The sequence below is a fragment of the Schistocerca americana genome, chromosome 1, assembly GCF_021461395.2.
Source record: "Schistocerca americana isolate TAMUIC-IGC-003095 chromosome 1, iqSchAmer2.1, whole genome shotgun sequence".
Lineage (NCBI taxonomy): Eukaryota > Metazoa > Arthropoda > Insecta > Orthoptera > Acrididae > Schistocerca > Schistocerca americana.
The window spans coordinates 516,992,224-517,007,860 of record NC_060119.1 but is presented as its reverse complement, the minus strand read 5'-3'; the positions used below and the strand labels follow the sequence as shown (position 1 = coordinate 517,007,860).

Here is a 15,637-nt window from a genome sequence, read left to right as displayed (position 1 = left end):
CTCTGTGCGGTTCTGCTGCCGGCGAACGAAGCTCTTCTGATGCTGTGAATTGTCCACTGTACAGGAGCAACTGTTTCCTCTCAAAACGGCGACGCAGGTGTTGGCCCGCAGCTGGTTCCAAAGTCTGTGTGTCTGTTTTAGGACGAAGCTCTGGACCAAGCACACTTTCGCAGCTCAATGCGCCCAGTCAGAAGCTGGCGCTCTGTTGTCTGGGGAAAAGGCACTAGCAGAAGGCAGCCTGGCTTGCGACACAACAAGCCAAGTTCAACTGCTTACGTTTATCGGAAATCCATAACGAGAGCCACATCGGCGCTCATACTCCCCTTGTGGGCTACTTGGGAGAGTCACGGTAACGACGGAGATATCGCAGTAAGCCACGCCTCAGCCACGACTCCTCCAATGTCCCACAGCCGTACAGTTTTGGTTGTTCAGGTTTTTAAATGGGACTATGATGCTTCTCAGAAGTATGCCAATGTCCAATCATCGAACTATTCTTGATAACATTTACGGTTTTGTTCCATGTTAGATTTTCTTCCATTTCTTTTCTTGTTTTAGAACGATATCGGTACGTAAATAAAAAAAAAAAAAAAAAAAAAACAGGAGTTCAACAAGGGACTAGCACTTCTGTAGATAAAAACTTGTTCGCATGAGCACGGGCAGTTCGCCATTGAAAGCTTTTTTAACTCATTGCCTTTGACAACTACAGTGGTGGAATTATTTACTGCATCACCAATTATTACTTCATTAATTTGTCTTTGGCGGCTGTTTGCTTCTGGTTGTACCAGTCCACTGTTTTTAAATCGCCTGTTACATATTCTTACTGTTGAATACTTCATAGTCGTCGAATATGGGGTGTCTAGGAAACCTGCTTTCACGGATCACTAGACGACAATTCAAATGAAAATGAACATTGACAATACTTAACTTTGACAATAACACATAAGTGTCGCAAGTAAAGGGCAACATGTATATAAGAAATCTCTTCAGTATTATACAGTTCCCAAGTCGCTGGTCTATGTCCTCTTCGCATAGAGGTCGCTGCCTTCGCGTTGTCGTCCTGGAGAGGGGTCGGGCAGCGTGCAGTTGGCTGACATCTTCTTCACAGCCCTCTCTCTTCTGTCGTTTCGTATTGGCGCACCGGCGCTTAACTTTACGCCAAACACGTGCCTTTATTGTTTCACTTCCTATCACATTTTTTTCCAACATTATTCAGCTCCTTGTTGCCATTGTTTTCATCTACCATGAAGCAATGTTCGTACAGATCTTTTGTGTTGACGGATTGAAGTGGAATTAACGCCAAAGCTGCTATACTTGCTTATGCGTCAGCTCCTCTCAGGGTAAGACAGGCATCCTCTAAGATAGGTTTTAATCAGTCTGCAATTTCGATGATGATGATGATGTTTGGTTTGTAGGGCGCTCATCTGCAGGGTCGTCCCAATTTTTTCATAGTCCAATTTTTTGCACACTCCAATCGAGCCACTGACAGGAATGATGATGGTGAGGATGAAACGATGAGAACAACACAAACACCCAGTCCCCGGGCAGAGCAAATCCCCAACCAGGCCGGGAATCGAACCCTGGACCCCTTGATCCACAGTCAGCAACGCTAGCCACTAGACCACGAGCTGCGGACTGCAACTTCGAGGTTACTGGAAAAATTCAGAGAGAGAGAGAGAGAGAAAGCGAACGTTGATCGTGAGGACGGAAGAGATAACAAAAGGGCATCTACTATCATACAAGATAGGATCGTCGCGCATCAACTGAACTAAAGCGAGACTGGTAAGCAATTTGTGACGTCTCAGTAACCCGTGGTGTTCTTAGAAACAAACTGCTGGCAACTGGGCTCGCTGCCCGTCGACCTAGAAAAATAATCTTTATTGACACAAACAATGCGACAACAGTAGCTGTTTGTAGCACATTTAACAGACGCTGGAGATGTTGAACAGAGTAATCTCCTCAAATGAGCCTAAATTTAATCTGTGTGACTCCAATGGCAAAGTGTTCGTGCGTCGCAGAGGACGTGAAGAATTTTTGCCTTCGTGTATAACACGAACATCCAGCAGGAAATATGGCCTGAGGATACATTTCTACCCACGGAGTAGGTCACCTGGACTTCATAAATGGCACCACCAATGAAAGTATACATCAGCATCCTTGAAAGGGAGCTTATGCCCACAATAAAAGATTAGTTGGGAAATATTTTCAGTTGCATTTTCCAGGACGATTCGGCACCTTGCCACAGAACTCTGCAGGTAGGTCCTGTGATCAATGTTTGTGTCAAGCATGAAGCAGACGATCTTCCAACTTAGTTATTCTGCATTTCAGGTAAAAACTTTCCTTAAACAAAATGGGGCTCAAACGTTAGAATGGCTTGGAAATAGCCCCAATCGCAATCCTATAGAGAACTGTTGGAAGGTTACGGTAAATGCTGTTGCAAAAAAGAAACCACGAAATAGACGGGAAATATTGGAGATTCTTGTGCGTGGGTAGTGAGTGAGGAATACACTGAAAAATTAATTCTTTCAATGTCTACACGATATGAGTAGCGGTTATCAAGGCACTTTGAGAACTGGTCAAGTGTTGATTGGCAACAGTGAAATCAGACGAGGTAGCTGTAGGTGTAAAAACATAAAAAATTATCAATGTTATGTCGTAAAGTTTATTGTGTGTCCCTTCCAAGATTAACAGTGATAGTTCGGAAGAAGAAACAGATCAAATGATGTAAACACTTCCATCCGCTTCCTTAAGAGTGTTAAAATGTAAATAACAACTCCTCTTATAGAAATAAATCAAGAGACTAAAATAAAATTGATATATATTATTGTGTATATTTGCTTCCTAAAGAGAGGGAGGAAAATCAAGCCAATTCGTCTAAGATTTTCGACGATTATAACAAAAGTACTGAATTATGGAATCTGATGCGACAAATTCCACCACTGTAGTTTTACGCAGTCATCAATATTTGAAACAAGATGCGGTGGACCTACTGAAACAATGAGCAACAACTTTGGAAAATGACATCTTCATCCTGTTGATGCTTATATTCGAGAGAGAAGAGTCACGGAGATCTAGCACGCATTTCCTAACTAAGGAAGCTTCCGGTATTGCGCATTTTGATCCTTATGAAATGCTGCTATTCCGATGAAGGGAGCACGTGTGCTGCTCCCCAGCGAATTAGTTGAGCACTGCAAAATTTCTCGCTTTACTTACAAGCAGATCACCGCGCTTGTGGTTCTATTGGCGAGGTGTTTTTCGTCTCTGTAGCACGGGGGCAGTCTTCGTGCAACTAGGAAGTAGGACAGTGAAACGCTGGACTTTTTAGCTTCGTAATCCCGCTCCCCAAAACTGATTGTGGTTTATGCCTGTCCGTGACGATTATCTTGGTGTGTCTTAAGCAACTGCATCGTCCCTTACCTTAGCAAACTCTGAAATCTAAGGGCGCTACGATTTACATTAAATCCTGGCAAAAGAAGAAATATTACTTTGCGTTTTGCTGTATGACAATTACTGAAAACTGCACTGACTTAGTGGATGTCAGAATACATATCTGAATGTTAGGGTCTTGATCCTGAATTATTCTTTCGATTTATTTCTGGAAATTAGCGTCAATTCCATCAGTAGCTGGCAGACTACATATCTGTACGTTCGCGGTATGATCTCGTGTTGGTCTTGGGATTTATGTCTTGAAGTTAACGTGGTCTTAACCTCTGATAATGCTTCATGAATGTACCAAAGTCAAGCGGCACCATCGCTCGGGCTCCACGATAAACTGTAAGCAGCCTCTATATAACAGTGTCGGTGAACCGGTTCACGGGTTGAATGTACGAAAGGGCATCGCACCTCCAGAAAGATTATGCCCTGTTAAGCACCGTGCGGTCCAAAACAACTTTCGGATAGACGACTGGTTTTCCTTATAGTAACTGAGACAACACCTTACTAAAGTGTTTTCCGCCTAAACATGCACAACTGTCACACGCTTCGATTTCAAAGTCGTATGATAAATTGGAAAGTGATTCTCTTCTTTTGACGGTAAAATCAGGCGCAAGCCATGTCGGACTATTCATTTTCTTTAACTCGTGCTACGGCTGCCACTTTCCGTGACTGCCAGCACTAAATTGACAGTAGCCGAAAAAACTTTATTTCAATTACGGATATAAAATGTGGTAGGCTCATTCAAAAACGTCTATTCAACAACTGTTACAGCAAGGCAGTAGAACTATCCTTCACCTGGTGTGTGTGGAGAAATGAAGGATAACAAAAGTGGGGGAGACCCAACGAGCAACATTCTACGGAAATCCATACCTGGATTTACATTACGAAACATTTAAAACAATCCATTTACCTGGCCCGAATGGTAACAAATGAAAGTGTAATCCAATAAAGGCCGCAGTAGTTTGCGAAGCTCCACGCTGCGGCGAAGCGCACAATAGCAGTCAGCTAAATATAGTATCTACTCTTGCAGAACGCAAAATCATATTGCTATAAGATGAAGACTCGCAGTTGAATGCCTGGCGTCGTGTGTAGTTTATTTTGAGTCTCTTTTATGGGGACTGCTTATGGAGAATGCGCTACAGCGTTTCGCAGACAGTGAAAGCAACTAAACATCCAGCGTTCGAAATCAGTCGGCATTAAGTTCAAGAGTGTCAGGCTGCTACAAAACAGACTGAATTTTGTATATAATTGGAATTTAGTTCGACGTTTGAAGCATTTAAAATACAACAGGTTGCAGCAAAAAGGACCGACTGCGAGTTTTATGTGCAGACCTGACGTCAAGGAGCAAAGTTCTTTAAAGGCTTTTTCCCTGCCAATCAGGAAGTTGGTAGTCTTTCGGCGTTCTACACGTCAAATATGGGAAGCTGCATAATATACCTGTCAAAGGTTGACCCTGCGCCGAAGCAACAAAAATTTGTGACAAGAGACGCTGTATGGTGCATATCATCAGCACAAATTTGACGAGAAAGTGTGGGAAGTATATTTGTTACGATAAATAGCACAAAAAAGCCCCCGCAATACATGTGCAGCAGGCTAGGAAAAGTCTTGACATATGTGTTTATATTCTGTTCTGCAAACATCCTACATACAGTTAAGAAAGTTATTTTCTATTGACGCAGTGTGCTTTTCTACCTTCTTCTACAGTTGAATTACTGCAAGAAAAGATTACTTACTTGCTGCATGCTGTTGAGCTTCTCACATTTTGTTACTCTGCTTTCTTTGACTTGCAAGTACTGGGTGAATACAGCTAAACTTTTGTAATCTTCCTTGGTGAGATAGCTATGTAGTAATCTAGCACTCATGAAGCAGCAGTATGTGAACTGGATGAAACCAGAAACAACACTCGTTGCTTTATCTCATCTTCAAACCAACAGGTGAGGGGCATCGCATGTTTGAACAGTGTTACAGAACAAATTTTACAGCAAATGCGCGTCTGGTATGAAGTATGAAAACAATTTGCTCGTAAAGTGCTGAAAAATGTTTTGCACTATGTGGAAGTCTGCGGATGCGTTTAGTCTTAGGTTTCTAGACAGCAAAAGATGAAAGAAGAGCTTTTGAAGCTAAAAAAAGCTTTGCTGTGAAATCAAAATAAATCAATGGCTGCTTTTATAGCAGCAAGTTGGAAAATTGATATCTTTGCACATCCTGATGTTGGGTACTGCTCAGTATCCTGTTGCTCCATCCCACGCAGTGCAACACGCTTGGATCTTCTGTGGCATGCTGGCCACAAAATCGTCAAGACAATGGTGTTCAAGCCTGTCTGGCTGTTCGAAGGTGGGCCTGCTGATGGCGTCCAGTGTTACTGCGACGACGACGACGCACTTCAAATTTCAACTAGTCCTAAGCGTACTCCATAGGGTGCATACCAGCAGATAGAGCAGGACATTCCGTTGGGTTGATTGCTATTCTGGTACTGTGCAGCCATCAAACTGCCCTCGATAGCAATGAGCGGCGGCCGACATTCGTACATCCGACACAAAACATAACTGACTCTACTGCCTCTGAACCGGTGGGACCGCACGCCTGTCACGTGCGCTGGTGTTCCTCGTCTCCACATTCTGGTGGGACGGTCATGAGGGGTCAGACAAATCGATGATCAACAAAAACAGAAGTCAACAATGGTTCAAATGGCTCTGAGCACTATGGCACTTTTGCTGCGGTCATCAGTCCCCTAGAACTTAGAACTACTTAAACCTAACTAACCTAAGGACATCACAAACATCCATGCCCGAGGCAGGATTCGAACCTGCGACCGTAGCGGGCGCGCGGTTCCGTACTGTAGCGCCTAGAACCGCTCGGCCACTCCGAAACAGAAGTTATTGATCCACGATCGGTACATATCTTCCCTTTGGTCATTTCCTCCACGCATCACAGTAATGGGGGAAGGAGGGGGGGAGGATGTTTGTACTGTTTACTGTTATTAAGTACATCGTACAGGGACAAATCCGAGCTGTCTGTGTCAACTCAGTGCTCCCAGTTGCCCCCAAAAAGATAAGGTGCAATACAGTTGCATATTCCTCGGGGTAACTACTAGCCATAATTTGCAGGCAGCAGTGATTAGTTGCCTACGACCTTGCCGCAGTGGTAACACCGGTTCCCGTGAGATCACCGAAGTTAAGCGTTGTTGGGCGTGGCTAGCACCTGGGTGGTGACCGTCCGAGCTGCCGAGCGCTGTTGGCAAGCGAGGTGCACACAGCCCTTGTGACTGACAAGAAGCGGCTCCGGTCACGAAAACTGACAACGACAGAGAGAGTGTTGTGCTGACCACATGCTCCTCCACATCCGCATCCAGTGATGCCAATCGGCTGAGGATGACACGGCGGTCGATCGGAATCGTTGGGCCTTCCAAGGTCTGTTCGGACACAGACACACACACACACACACACACACACACACACACACACACACACACACACACACAGAGAGAGAGAGAGAGAGAGAGAGAGAGAGAGAGAGAGATTTGGAAATTTGTGGTAAGATCCTATGGGAGCAAACTGCTGAGATCATCGATCCCTAACCTTGAACTAACTTAGGCCAAGGACAACACACACACCCATGCCCGAGGAAAGGCTCGAACCTCTGACGGGAGGAGCCGGGTAGACCGCGCGGCCCGCACACGCGCGCACACGGACGCGCACACACACACACACACACACACACACACACACACACACACACACACACACACACACGCACCACAGAGAGAGAGAGAGAGAGTTATCAGTTAGTTCTGTTGATAGAGGGCGAGTTCTACGAGGCAGATCGTCAATGTTCCATGCCACACTATAGTGGCTGAATGTACGAATGACGTCGCTGCTGTGTACGCCACATCACGTGAAGTGACATATATTGACAGCACGAACACTGTACAGAAGCAGCATTGATCCGTGCTCTGCTGAACTGGCTTGAGAACTTAGGTTATTTCTACTTCCATTACAGATGTGTCTGTAGGTAGCGGTTTCCTACAGTCAAAAGAGCGTTGAAAAAGAAGTTTAAAAAAAGAAAAGAAAACACACACACACAAACTATACAAGTCATGAGACTAATGCAAAACTTTTACTGAACAACATATTATCTATGATCGAGAATGTCCAACATTGACAAAGGACGCGTTATGATTAACAGACGATCTGCTGTAGGCTACAAAACAACTACTAGCACTGAACTTCAAGAAACTACTTATACTAAAACACTTACATAATTAAATGCACTATAGTTAATAATTATTGGAAACGTTGATAGATTCACTTAACAATCCGCCGAGTTTTCATTCTTGCTTTGTGGCGAGGAACATTACCAGGCAAACGCAGGAAAGATTAGGTCCTGTACGGGTACATTAACACGTTACGTATTCACAAACGCCTGCGTTCAGTTTGGCTCCACTTTAGTAGATGATCCGAGCTGCGCCGGACGGTGTGGCCGTGCGGTTAAAGGCGCTTCAGTCTGGAACCGCGTGACCGCTACGGTCGCAGGTTCGAATCCTGCCTCGGGCATGGATGTGTGTGATGTCCTTAGGTTAGTTAGGTTTAAGTAGTTCTAAGTTCTAGGGGACTGATGACCACAGCAGTTAAGTCCCATAGTGCTCAGAGCCATTTGAACCATTTGATCCGAGCTGCAGACCACTACCGAATTTAACTGTCGTCACAGCATAATCAAGTAAGCACTGTTCGTCAGTCACGCGCCGGGTGCTCACACTGATCAGCGTATCAAGCAAGGTGGCTCACCACTGCGGAAAACATTCTTCCCCTGCTGCAAAATCAATCTAAACGTATTCTGCAAGGACATATTCTAAGAGAGAGATAATCTAAGGCAGACTGAACATTTGTACGTGTTGTCAATGGTTTCTGGGCGAAAGCAGCAGCAACATAACCGCGGAAACGACTCTTCTCGGTGGATACTCCAGTCACTGCCTTCTACACAAGAGCAGCGGTAACTGACGAGACAGTCCGACGACTGGTTCGTATTATAAACATTCTAGAGTTCTGAGGCTCCGGTCAAAGCCTGCCAGAGCTATGACCGAGGCTATCATTTTGCAAATCTTTCCATTTGATAAGAATGCCATCTCTAACGTCTTTGCTGTCGACGTGGCGTTGAACAGCAATCTTTTTTTCTCCGAAGTGACACTGGATCTGTATACTTGGAACTCCTCTAAAATTTTCCGTCTGTGTGTTCGAACCCGATGTCCCTAAAAGTAGCGCCACATTCGACTCACTAAATTGTCTCCGTTCACTCGAACTGACCGTAACGTCTATGCACTAAACCTTCATTCATATATCTTCAACGCATAGTCCCATATTACAAACAGCGTGTTCCACTGTGTGTTAGGACAGTTAAGGCCACATAATGGATCTCTTCATAAGCGTACGTGAATAAACAGCAGAAATTCTTTCTGAATTGGTAATTAAACGGAAGTAACACATACCAAAAACATTAAACTTAAAAATTTTTTTTGTTTTTTTTTTACCATTAGAAATAGTTCGTGAAACCATGCAGATGTAAAGACAATGGTTTTGTTTGTTATTTTATAGCGTTTGCTGAAGCCAGTCACGATTTGCCTTCATTTGTTTCCTATGCGACGGGTTTCGGGTAATAATTCTCATCATCTACGGCGTTTCTCGTGGACTATATTCTGGCGTTTACGCGTGATTTGTGAGCTCTTGCACTGTTTTGGTGCTTTCAGGATTTCTTGTTACCTTGTTACACAGAAAGTCACACACATTATGCATCACTTGCACAAGTCACAGTATACAGCACGCGTTGATGATGATGTTTGGTTTGGTTTGTGGGGCGCTCAACTGCGAGGTCATCAGCGCCCGTACAAAGTCCCAATTCTTATACAGTCCAATTTTTTACACAGTCCAGAATGATGATGATGAAATGATGAGGACAACACAAACACCCAGTCCCCGCGCAGGGAAAATCCCCAACCCGGCCGGGAATCGAACCCCGTGATCCAGAGGTACAGCACGCGTTAAAAACAAAAATATACAGCGTAGCTGTAAACGTAGGCATAATCGGAATATCCTTGCGAAATGCACGACGGAGGTAGTACAACTGCTTTCTACTTTATATCGAGTAGCGAATGCCTAAATTTACCCAAGAATATTTCGTGACGAGATCAGTTATTATCTTCTAGCAAGTGCCAATTAAGCTCCTTGAACGAGAACAACTCTCTATCGCTCTCACGATGATGAAACGTGCCGCTTGCAGCTCTATCACGTTTCTGAATTCCTTCTGGTTTTCATCCACCAAAGAACAAAGTCCACATCAACTAGTACACTGATCCATACGATTATGCTACAGTGGATCATATTGCTGTCTCTGTAATTCCTCTAGTCTTATGGTATGAACAGATAAGTCATATTCACCTACAACAATTTTAACGCTGCTACGGCTTACCTGCATTTGTTCGAGGTTCCAAATAGTTTTTTGTGCCACCAGATGCGCATCCGAATCTCTGTTCTTAAAACGGAACACTTCAGTCGATGTATGTAGCTACACCAAAGCCCCGGCACCTTACTACACTAAAAATACGAAGGCACTGACGCACGAATATCTGAGATCGTTACAAAGATTACTGCATACAGAATTGCGCAATGGGATACCGTATATTTCGCTTTTAGTGTATACATTGCATAATACACAATACTAATTTCAACAGCAGAAATACTGAATTTTGGTTTTAGTTTTGGAGCCCCTCGCGTGCAGAGAAGACATTAACCGTGATGAAGGAGAGAACTTGCTATTATGTCGCAATTCATTCATTGTAAATCGATTATGTATTTTAACTGACGTTAATGGTCATACTAAGGATTATGATGCATAATAACATCTATAACAACCTTTCTTCCACCACGTAAAGCTCTCACTCATACGTACAAGTTGGTAGCAATACCTGGCCATGTATTCAACTAAATAATCGTAGAACAATGTTCTGATATTCAAATGTAACATTTCACCTCTGGTTTTAAATCACCTTTATTTTCCTGTAGGATTTAGTTAAGGATCAGGAGTATAATACGAAATCATCTAAATATCGAGCAGGTGAAAGTCTGTCTTTGGCTCTTTTTAGACGGTTTAGATCGATATTATCAAGTGTTTTAGAGTGATCTATAAAAAGAAACACAATGAACATAAAAATAATTTATAAGACAAACACAAAGTGCTCTTCTAAAATGTGAAATTGTGTATTTTTTACTTTGTGAGACGAGATTTCTGTGTCACGCAGACTAATACTTATCTCTCATATCTTTCCTTCTTCGAACGCACAATTTAAATACTTTTTTGTCTTGAGGAAGAAGTGTACTGTTCCTTTCATCGATTTATCTTTATCTGAATGTGAAACGAACTCCGGCCATTGACGGTCACAAACTCGGATGCGAAAGAAGTGAGACTGGGCTTCATAGTAACACTCCGAATCCACTATACTCTTTACCGTTATAGAAACAACAAGAAATATTCCAGCTGGTTTGGATGAAATCTCAGGCGAAATTCTAAAATGTGGAACTTAATGAACTTTGAAACACCTGTTGGAAAAAAAACGCGAATTGCAGAAGATTGGAGGAGCGGTATCACTGTTAAGGTATCAAAGAAAGGAAATCTAATATAATATGTGAAGTGAAGAGATCACGTTTCTGTCGGTGCTAGGCGAAGACCTTTTTCCTTGTTCTTCTGAAAAGGGCACAAGGAGCAGTAGATTATCAACTACAAGAACGGGCTGGCTATCGAAGTGGGAGACCCATCTCTGAACAAATGTCTGTTCTGGAAACGTAATAGAGCAATACATATAATTCAACGGCACACAGCACTTACAGTTCGTAGAGTCTTACGAAAGCTTGTGACAGTATTTACCGAGAATCGTTGTGGAATACTTTAAGCCTATATGGAATTCCTGCTCATCTCAGAGGTGTTTTCAGAAACTTATATCTAGACTCGAATTGCTGTTCCTTTCTTTAATATTCTGTTAGGTGTCAGACCAGGATGCATTATGTCACAATTTCATTTTCATCTCAGCCATATATTTCATAACAAGAAAAACTACAGACCACTCCAACACAGCATACGCTAGAATGAGCAATCTAGTCTTACGGATCTCCATTTTGCTGATGACATCATACATCCGGCAGAAAGACCTCGAACAGTAGAACTAATGACTACCAAGCTGGATGGAATGACCAGTTCTGTATCGTTAAAAATAAGTAGTAATAAGAAAAATAATTTTCTTTTGCAGAACTAGACCGGATGGTGGTCACTTTGATACTCTACTTATCCAGTTCCCAGTTTTCGTTTGGCAATGAAAATGCGAACAAAAATCCATTGTTTCATTTATAGAAAGTCTTTTTTCGCTCCGCTCAAACATATGACCGAAAACACAATGGGCATCAAAAGTGGAAATGTATCTACTCAAAATATGGTGCAATAGAAGCATATTGACCGGTTTCTACATCTCGGCTGCCTTTTCTGTAACAACGGGAACATAGACCCAGACGTCAGCAGCAGAAATGGAAAAGCTTCTGCACTCTTCCAACGAATGCGATCCATATGGCAACTGGACTGTATAAGTCTGTCCACAAAGCTTCCGCTGGACTCCTCTATCATTCTATCGATCGCTATAAATGCATCTGAGATCTGGAAAATGCCAGCAAAAGCAACAAACAGGCTCAATGTTTCTCATAAATGAAGCAAATTTTAAAAATCACATACAGCGACCATGTTTCAGATGACGACATGCTGAGAAATAGTAGTTTATGCAGCCTGCACAAAATCGTTGCTGAAAGAAGACTGAAGGTTGCAGTACAAGCTCTACGCTTGAAAGAAGCACCACTATCGTGGAAACAAGGGAATAGATACAGAAGTAAACATGGCAGGTGATCGAGTTCGCTGGAAGAAACTTATTGTCCAACATGCTACTTAGTATTCGAGAAACTAAGTCCAAGTAAGTAAGAATTGAAACAAGAATTACGAGCAGTCAGAAAATGAGAACACAGCAATTAGTCCTAACGCACAGCTATGCGCTTCATATCGATTATAGTGTGGAATCGCCGGATATCCATTGCTATGTCAGGATTTGGCATACACAGTAAACATATTTTAGGACACAAATACAGTTAAGGCATAAACAACTGGTACAGTACGTTACTGAAGTAATAATGAAGCCCGGCTCCCGTCTGTAGATCAGGGTGTCCAACCCGCGGTTCGCGAGCCGCGAGCCGCGTGCGGCCCAAAGCAACTGTCAGTGCGACCCAAGAAGTGAGCATCTATCGTATGACCGGTTGAAAAAAATTCCATAAAATTCAGCAACACGCGAATCGGAAACCTCTCTCTGTGTAGCTGTTACGTCTCCAGTGTAGTTGCTAATTAACTGTCTACGTGCCAGTTCCCTCCGGTAACAACTAATGGTCAACATGAAGTCCATGCTCCTAATGTTCTGACTGTCTAAGTTGCCACGTCATTAACATGAGGTCACACTAACACTACGGACTACACAGGACAGCACAAAAAACTAAATGTCTTAGGGACAGGGCTAGGTCGCCAGTTCGACAAGACAGCATTATCTTCGATCGGCGACAGACGATCAGCTGATTGCTCCTCTCAACGGCTGATCCTGAGTAACGCCTGAGCTTTCGTTTGTAATCGACTGTATCCTCTTACAACAGCTCTCACTTCAGTCTGAGCGTTAGCTCATCGTCTATCTGGCAGAGTGAAGTAGGCTGGCATTGTGGCTGGGAGACCGCCGAGGGGTTTCTAAGTCCCCTAATGGGAAAAGTTTTCTTTCTTTGCAGCGTGCGAGCTGGCTCAGCGGTGAGACGCTGGATTCGTATTAGGGAAGACGCCAGTTCAAATCCCCACCCGACCATCGAGATTTAGGTTCTCCATGATTTTCCCCAAACTGCTGGAGGAGAACGCCGGAAGGTTTCTTCGAGAGGACACAGGCGATTCTCTTCTGTACCCTTCCTCAACGCGAGTTCTTTCCTTCGCAAAGCGTGAGTGTTGTATTTTAACTGAATCTGTCCGGAGCAGACTGTGAAGAGGGTGTGCTGAATTTGGTGTGATGTTTGTGCTGCTGATGGTGAGAGGGTAAGAGGGAGGGGAGGGAAGTAGCTAAAACCGGTACCGTCACATAGCTTGTCCTCTCAATTAGCACCAAGGCATCCACCAACCTTAACGTGTCCATACGACTGTCAAATCTCCGTCAAACGTGTCACATGCTTCTTAGTCCACGAGACACTACAAACAGATTTGGCGCATAATCGAGGACAGTGGCGCAATTTCTGATGATTAGGAACTATCAGTAACCCCAAGTCCTTAAAGAATCTTAATTCCCTTGTATAAACAGTTTCAAATATCTGATTACGTTACAAATGAGTTAATACGTTAAATATTTGACTTTAAGCACGAAAGCTAGTTTAGGAGGAGTTCGAAATTACGCTTAAAGTTTATTGTAAGTCGCTAAGTGCTCTCTTTATGAAACAGTGCATGAATATAAAAACTCGAAAATATCGCCTTTGAACACCTGAAGATTTTCAAACGCTGTGAAGTACAAAACACTTCGATTAGAGCTGTGGTAACTCAGCTTGTGGCGTAACAGCGTTGCGTCAGTGAGTCAACAGTTCGGGGCTCTCTAGAAGTACCTTTTTTATTTGAATTTTAATTTTATATCACATTGAAATGTTAATCAGCAAATATTCAATCAAAGTTTTTTAACAAAAATAACATACTTAATATAAAATTACTAACCGCATGAAAACGCGAACATTCACAGCAAATTAAAATTTGGTACACAAACACGAAACATCAAACAGAAAAAAATTCTTTTCTACCTACAGAGAGTGAGCGCTATTGTTGAAACAGATTATTTTCTATTTAACAACAAGGTATTTTGAATTTGTGCATCGAATTTTAATTTATTTTTATGCGATTTGTGACTGAAAATAAGATCTTATTTTTAGCGAAAGTCATGACTCGGTACTTTATAATATTTCCATTTGAAAATAAATATAAAATTCAATTAAAATCGTGTTGCTCCAACGGAGAATCGACACAGAAATTCAACGAATACAAAACTAACACGCTACGCACTCAACTGCCTGGAGCTTCGTTAAAAAATGTTCGAAATCTTTGATACGTCACAACGCTCCAAAAACTTCTAATATTCAAAGGTGATTATTTTCTAGTTTGAGAATTGCGTCGTATTACTTTAGGAAATTGATTTCCTTGCGCTGATATTATCCCCGTGAAGTATGAAGAAAACCGAAGAGAGTCAGTCCGAGAGGTCGCGAAGAGTGGTTGTGTGCCTGAAGTGCGTATGTGTGTGGATTCCTAAGGGACCAAACTGCTGAAGTTATCGGTCCCTAGACTTACATACTGCTTAAACTAATGTAAACTAACCTCCGGCGAGAGAGGCCGCGCAATCCGATATTCTACATCGAGGCGCGGGGAGCAGACGTACACGGTGGGCCGCTGAGTTCTGCATGCCATAAGGAGGAGGTGGTTTTGAATGGTATGGTTGTTCACCGCTTGCAAAGTGATTAGCGGGTTAGTTGCTGGATTACCGGCAGACCATCCAGTGGGGGCTGCGTAGCCGACCACCAGTAGTTCTGGTGCAGATTCGAAATTAAGTCAGTCTCGCCTCGCATGCGAACAGCATATATCACTGTGCAGCGGAGTGTCGGTGTTATCAAAACAAATAACAGATTGAAAACTGTTAGCAATCCGAGCCGCGAACCTGGGCCGTGGAATTCCCAGAATGTGGCTAAGCTATTCCCCCGAAATGTTCTTTCTTCCGTTAATTAAGCAAAGTATCAATTGAACGTCTGTGGAGCTCGAGAGATATTCTGTCAAAATTCTAGCTGTGAGGAAATTTGGAAATTTGTGGTAAGGTCTAAGGGGACTAAACAGCTGAGGTCATCCGTCCCTAAGTTTACACACTATTTAATCCAACTTAACTAACGTACGCTAAGGACGACACACACCCCCATGCCCGAGGGAGGACTCGAATCTCCGAAGGGGGGTGGGGAGTGGGATCGGCGCGGATCGTGACTAGACGTCGCAGACCGCGCGGCTACCCCGCGCGGCCTAGCTGTGAGAAAGAGATTCTTAAGTTGTGCCTAGAGAGTAGAGTTGATAAGAGCATTGCTCGCGCAAG

At 43.2% G+C, this 15,637-nt stretch overlaps 1 protein-coding gene across 1 annotated transcript in view; it reads right to left on the bottom strand.

The window, feature by feature from the left end:
• The window catches only part of LOC124624546 (uncharacterized protein KIAA1143 homolog), a 341,719-nt gene that overhangs the window by 78,682 nt on the left and 247,400 nt on the right, over window positions 1-15,637 (bottom strand). The gene's annotated exons all lie outside the window — the stretch shown is intronic.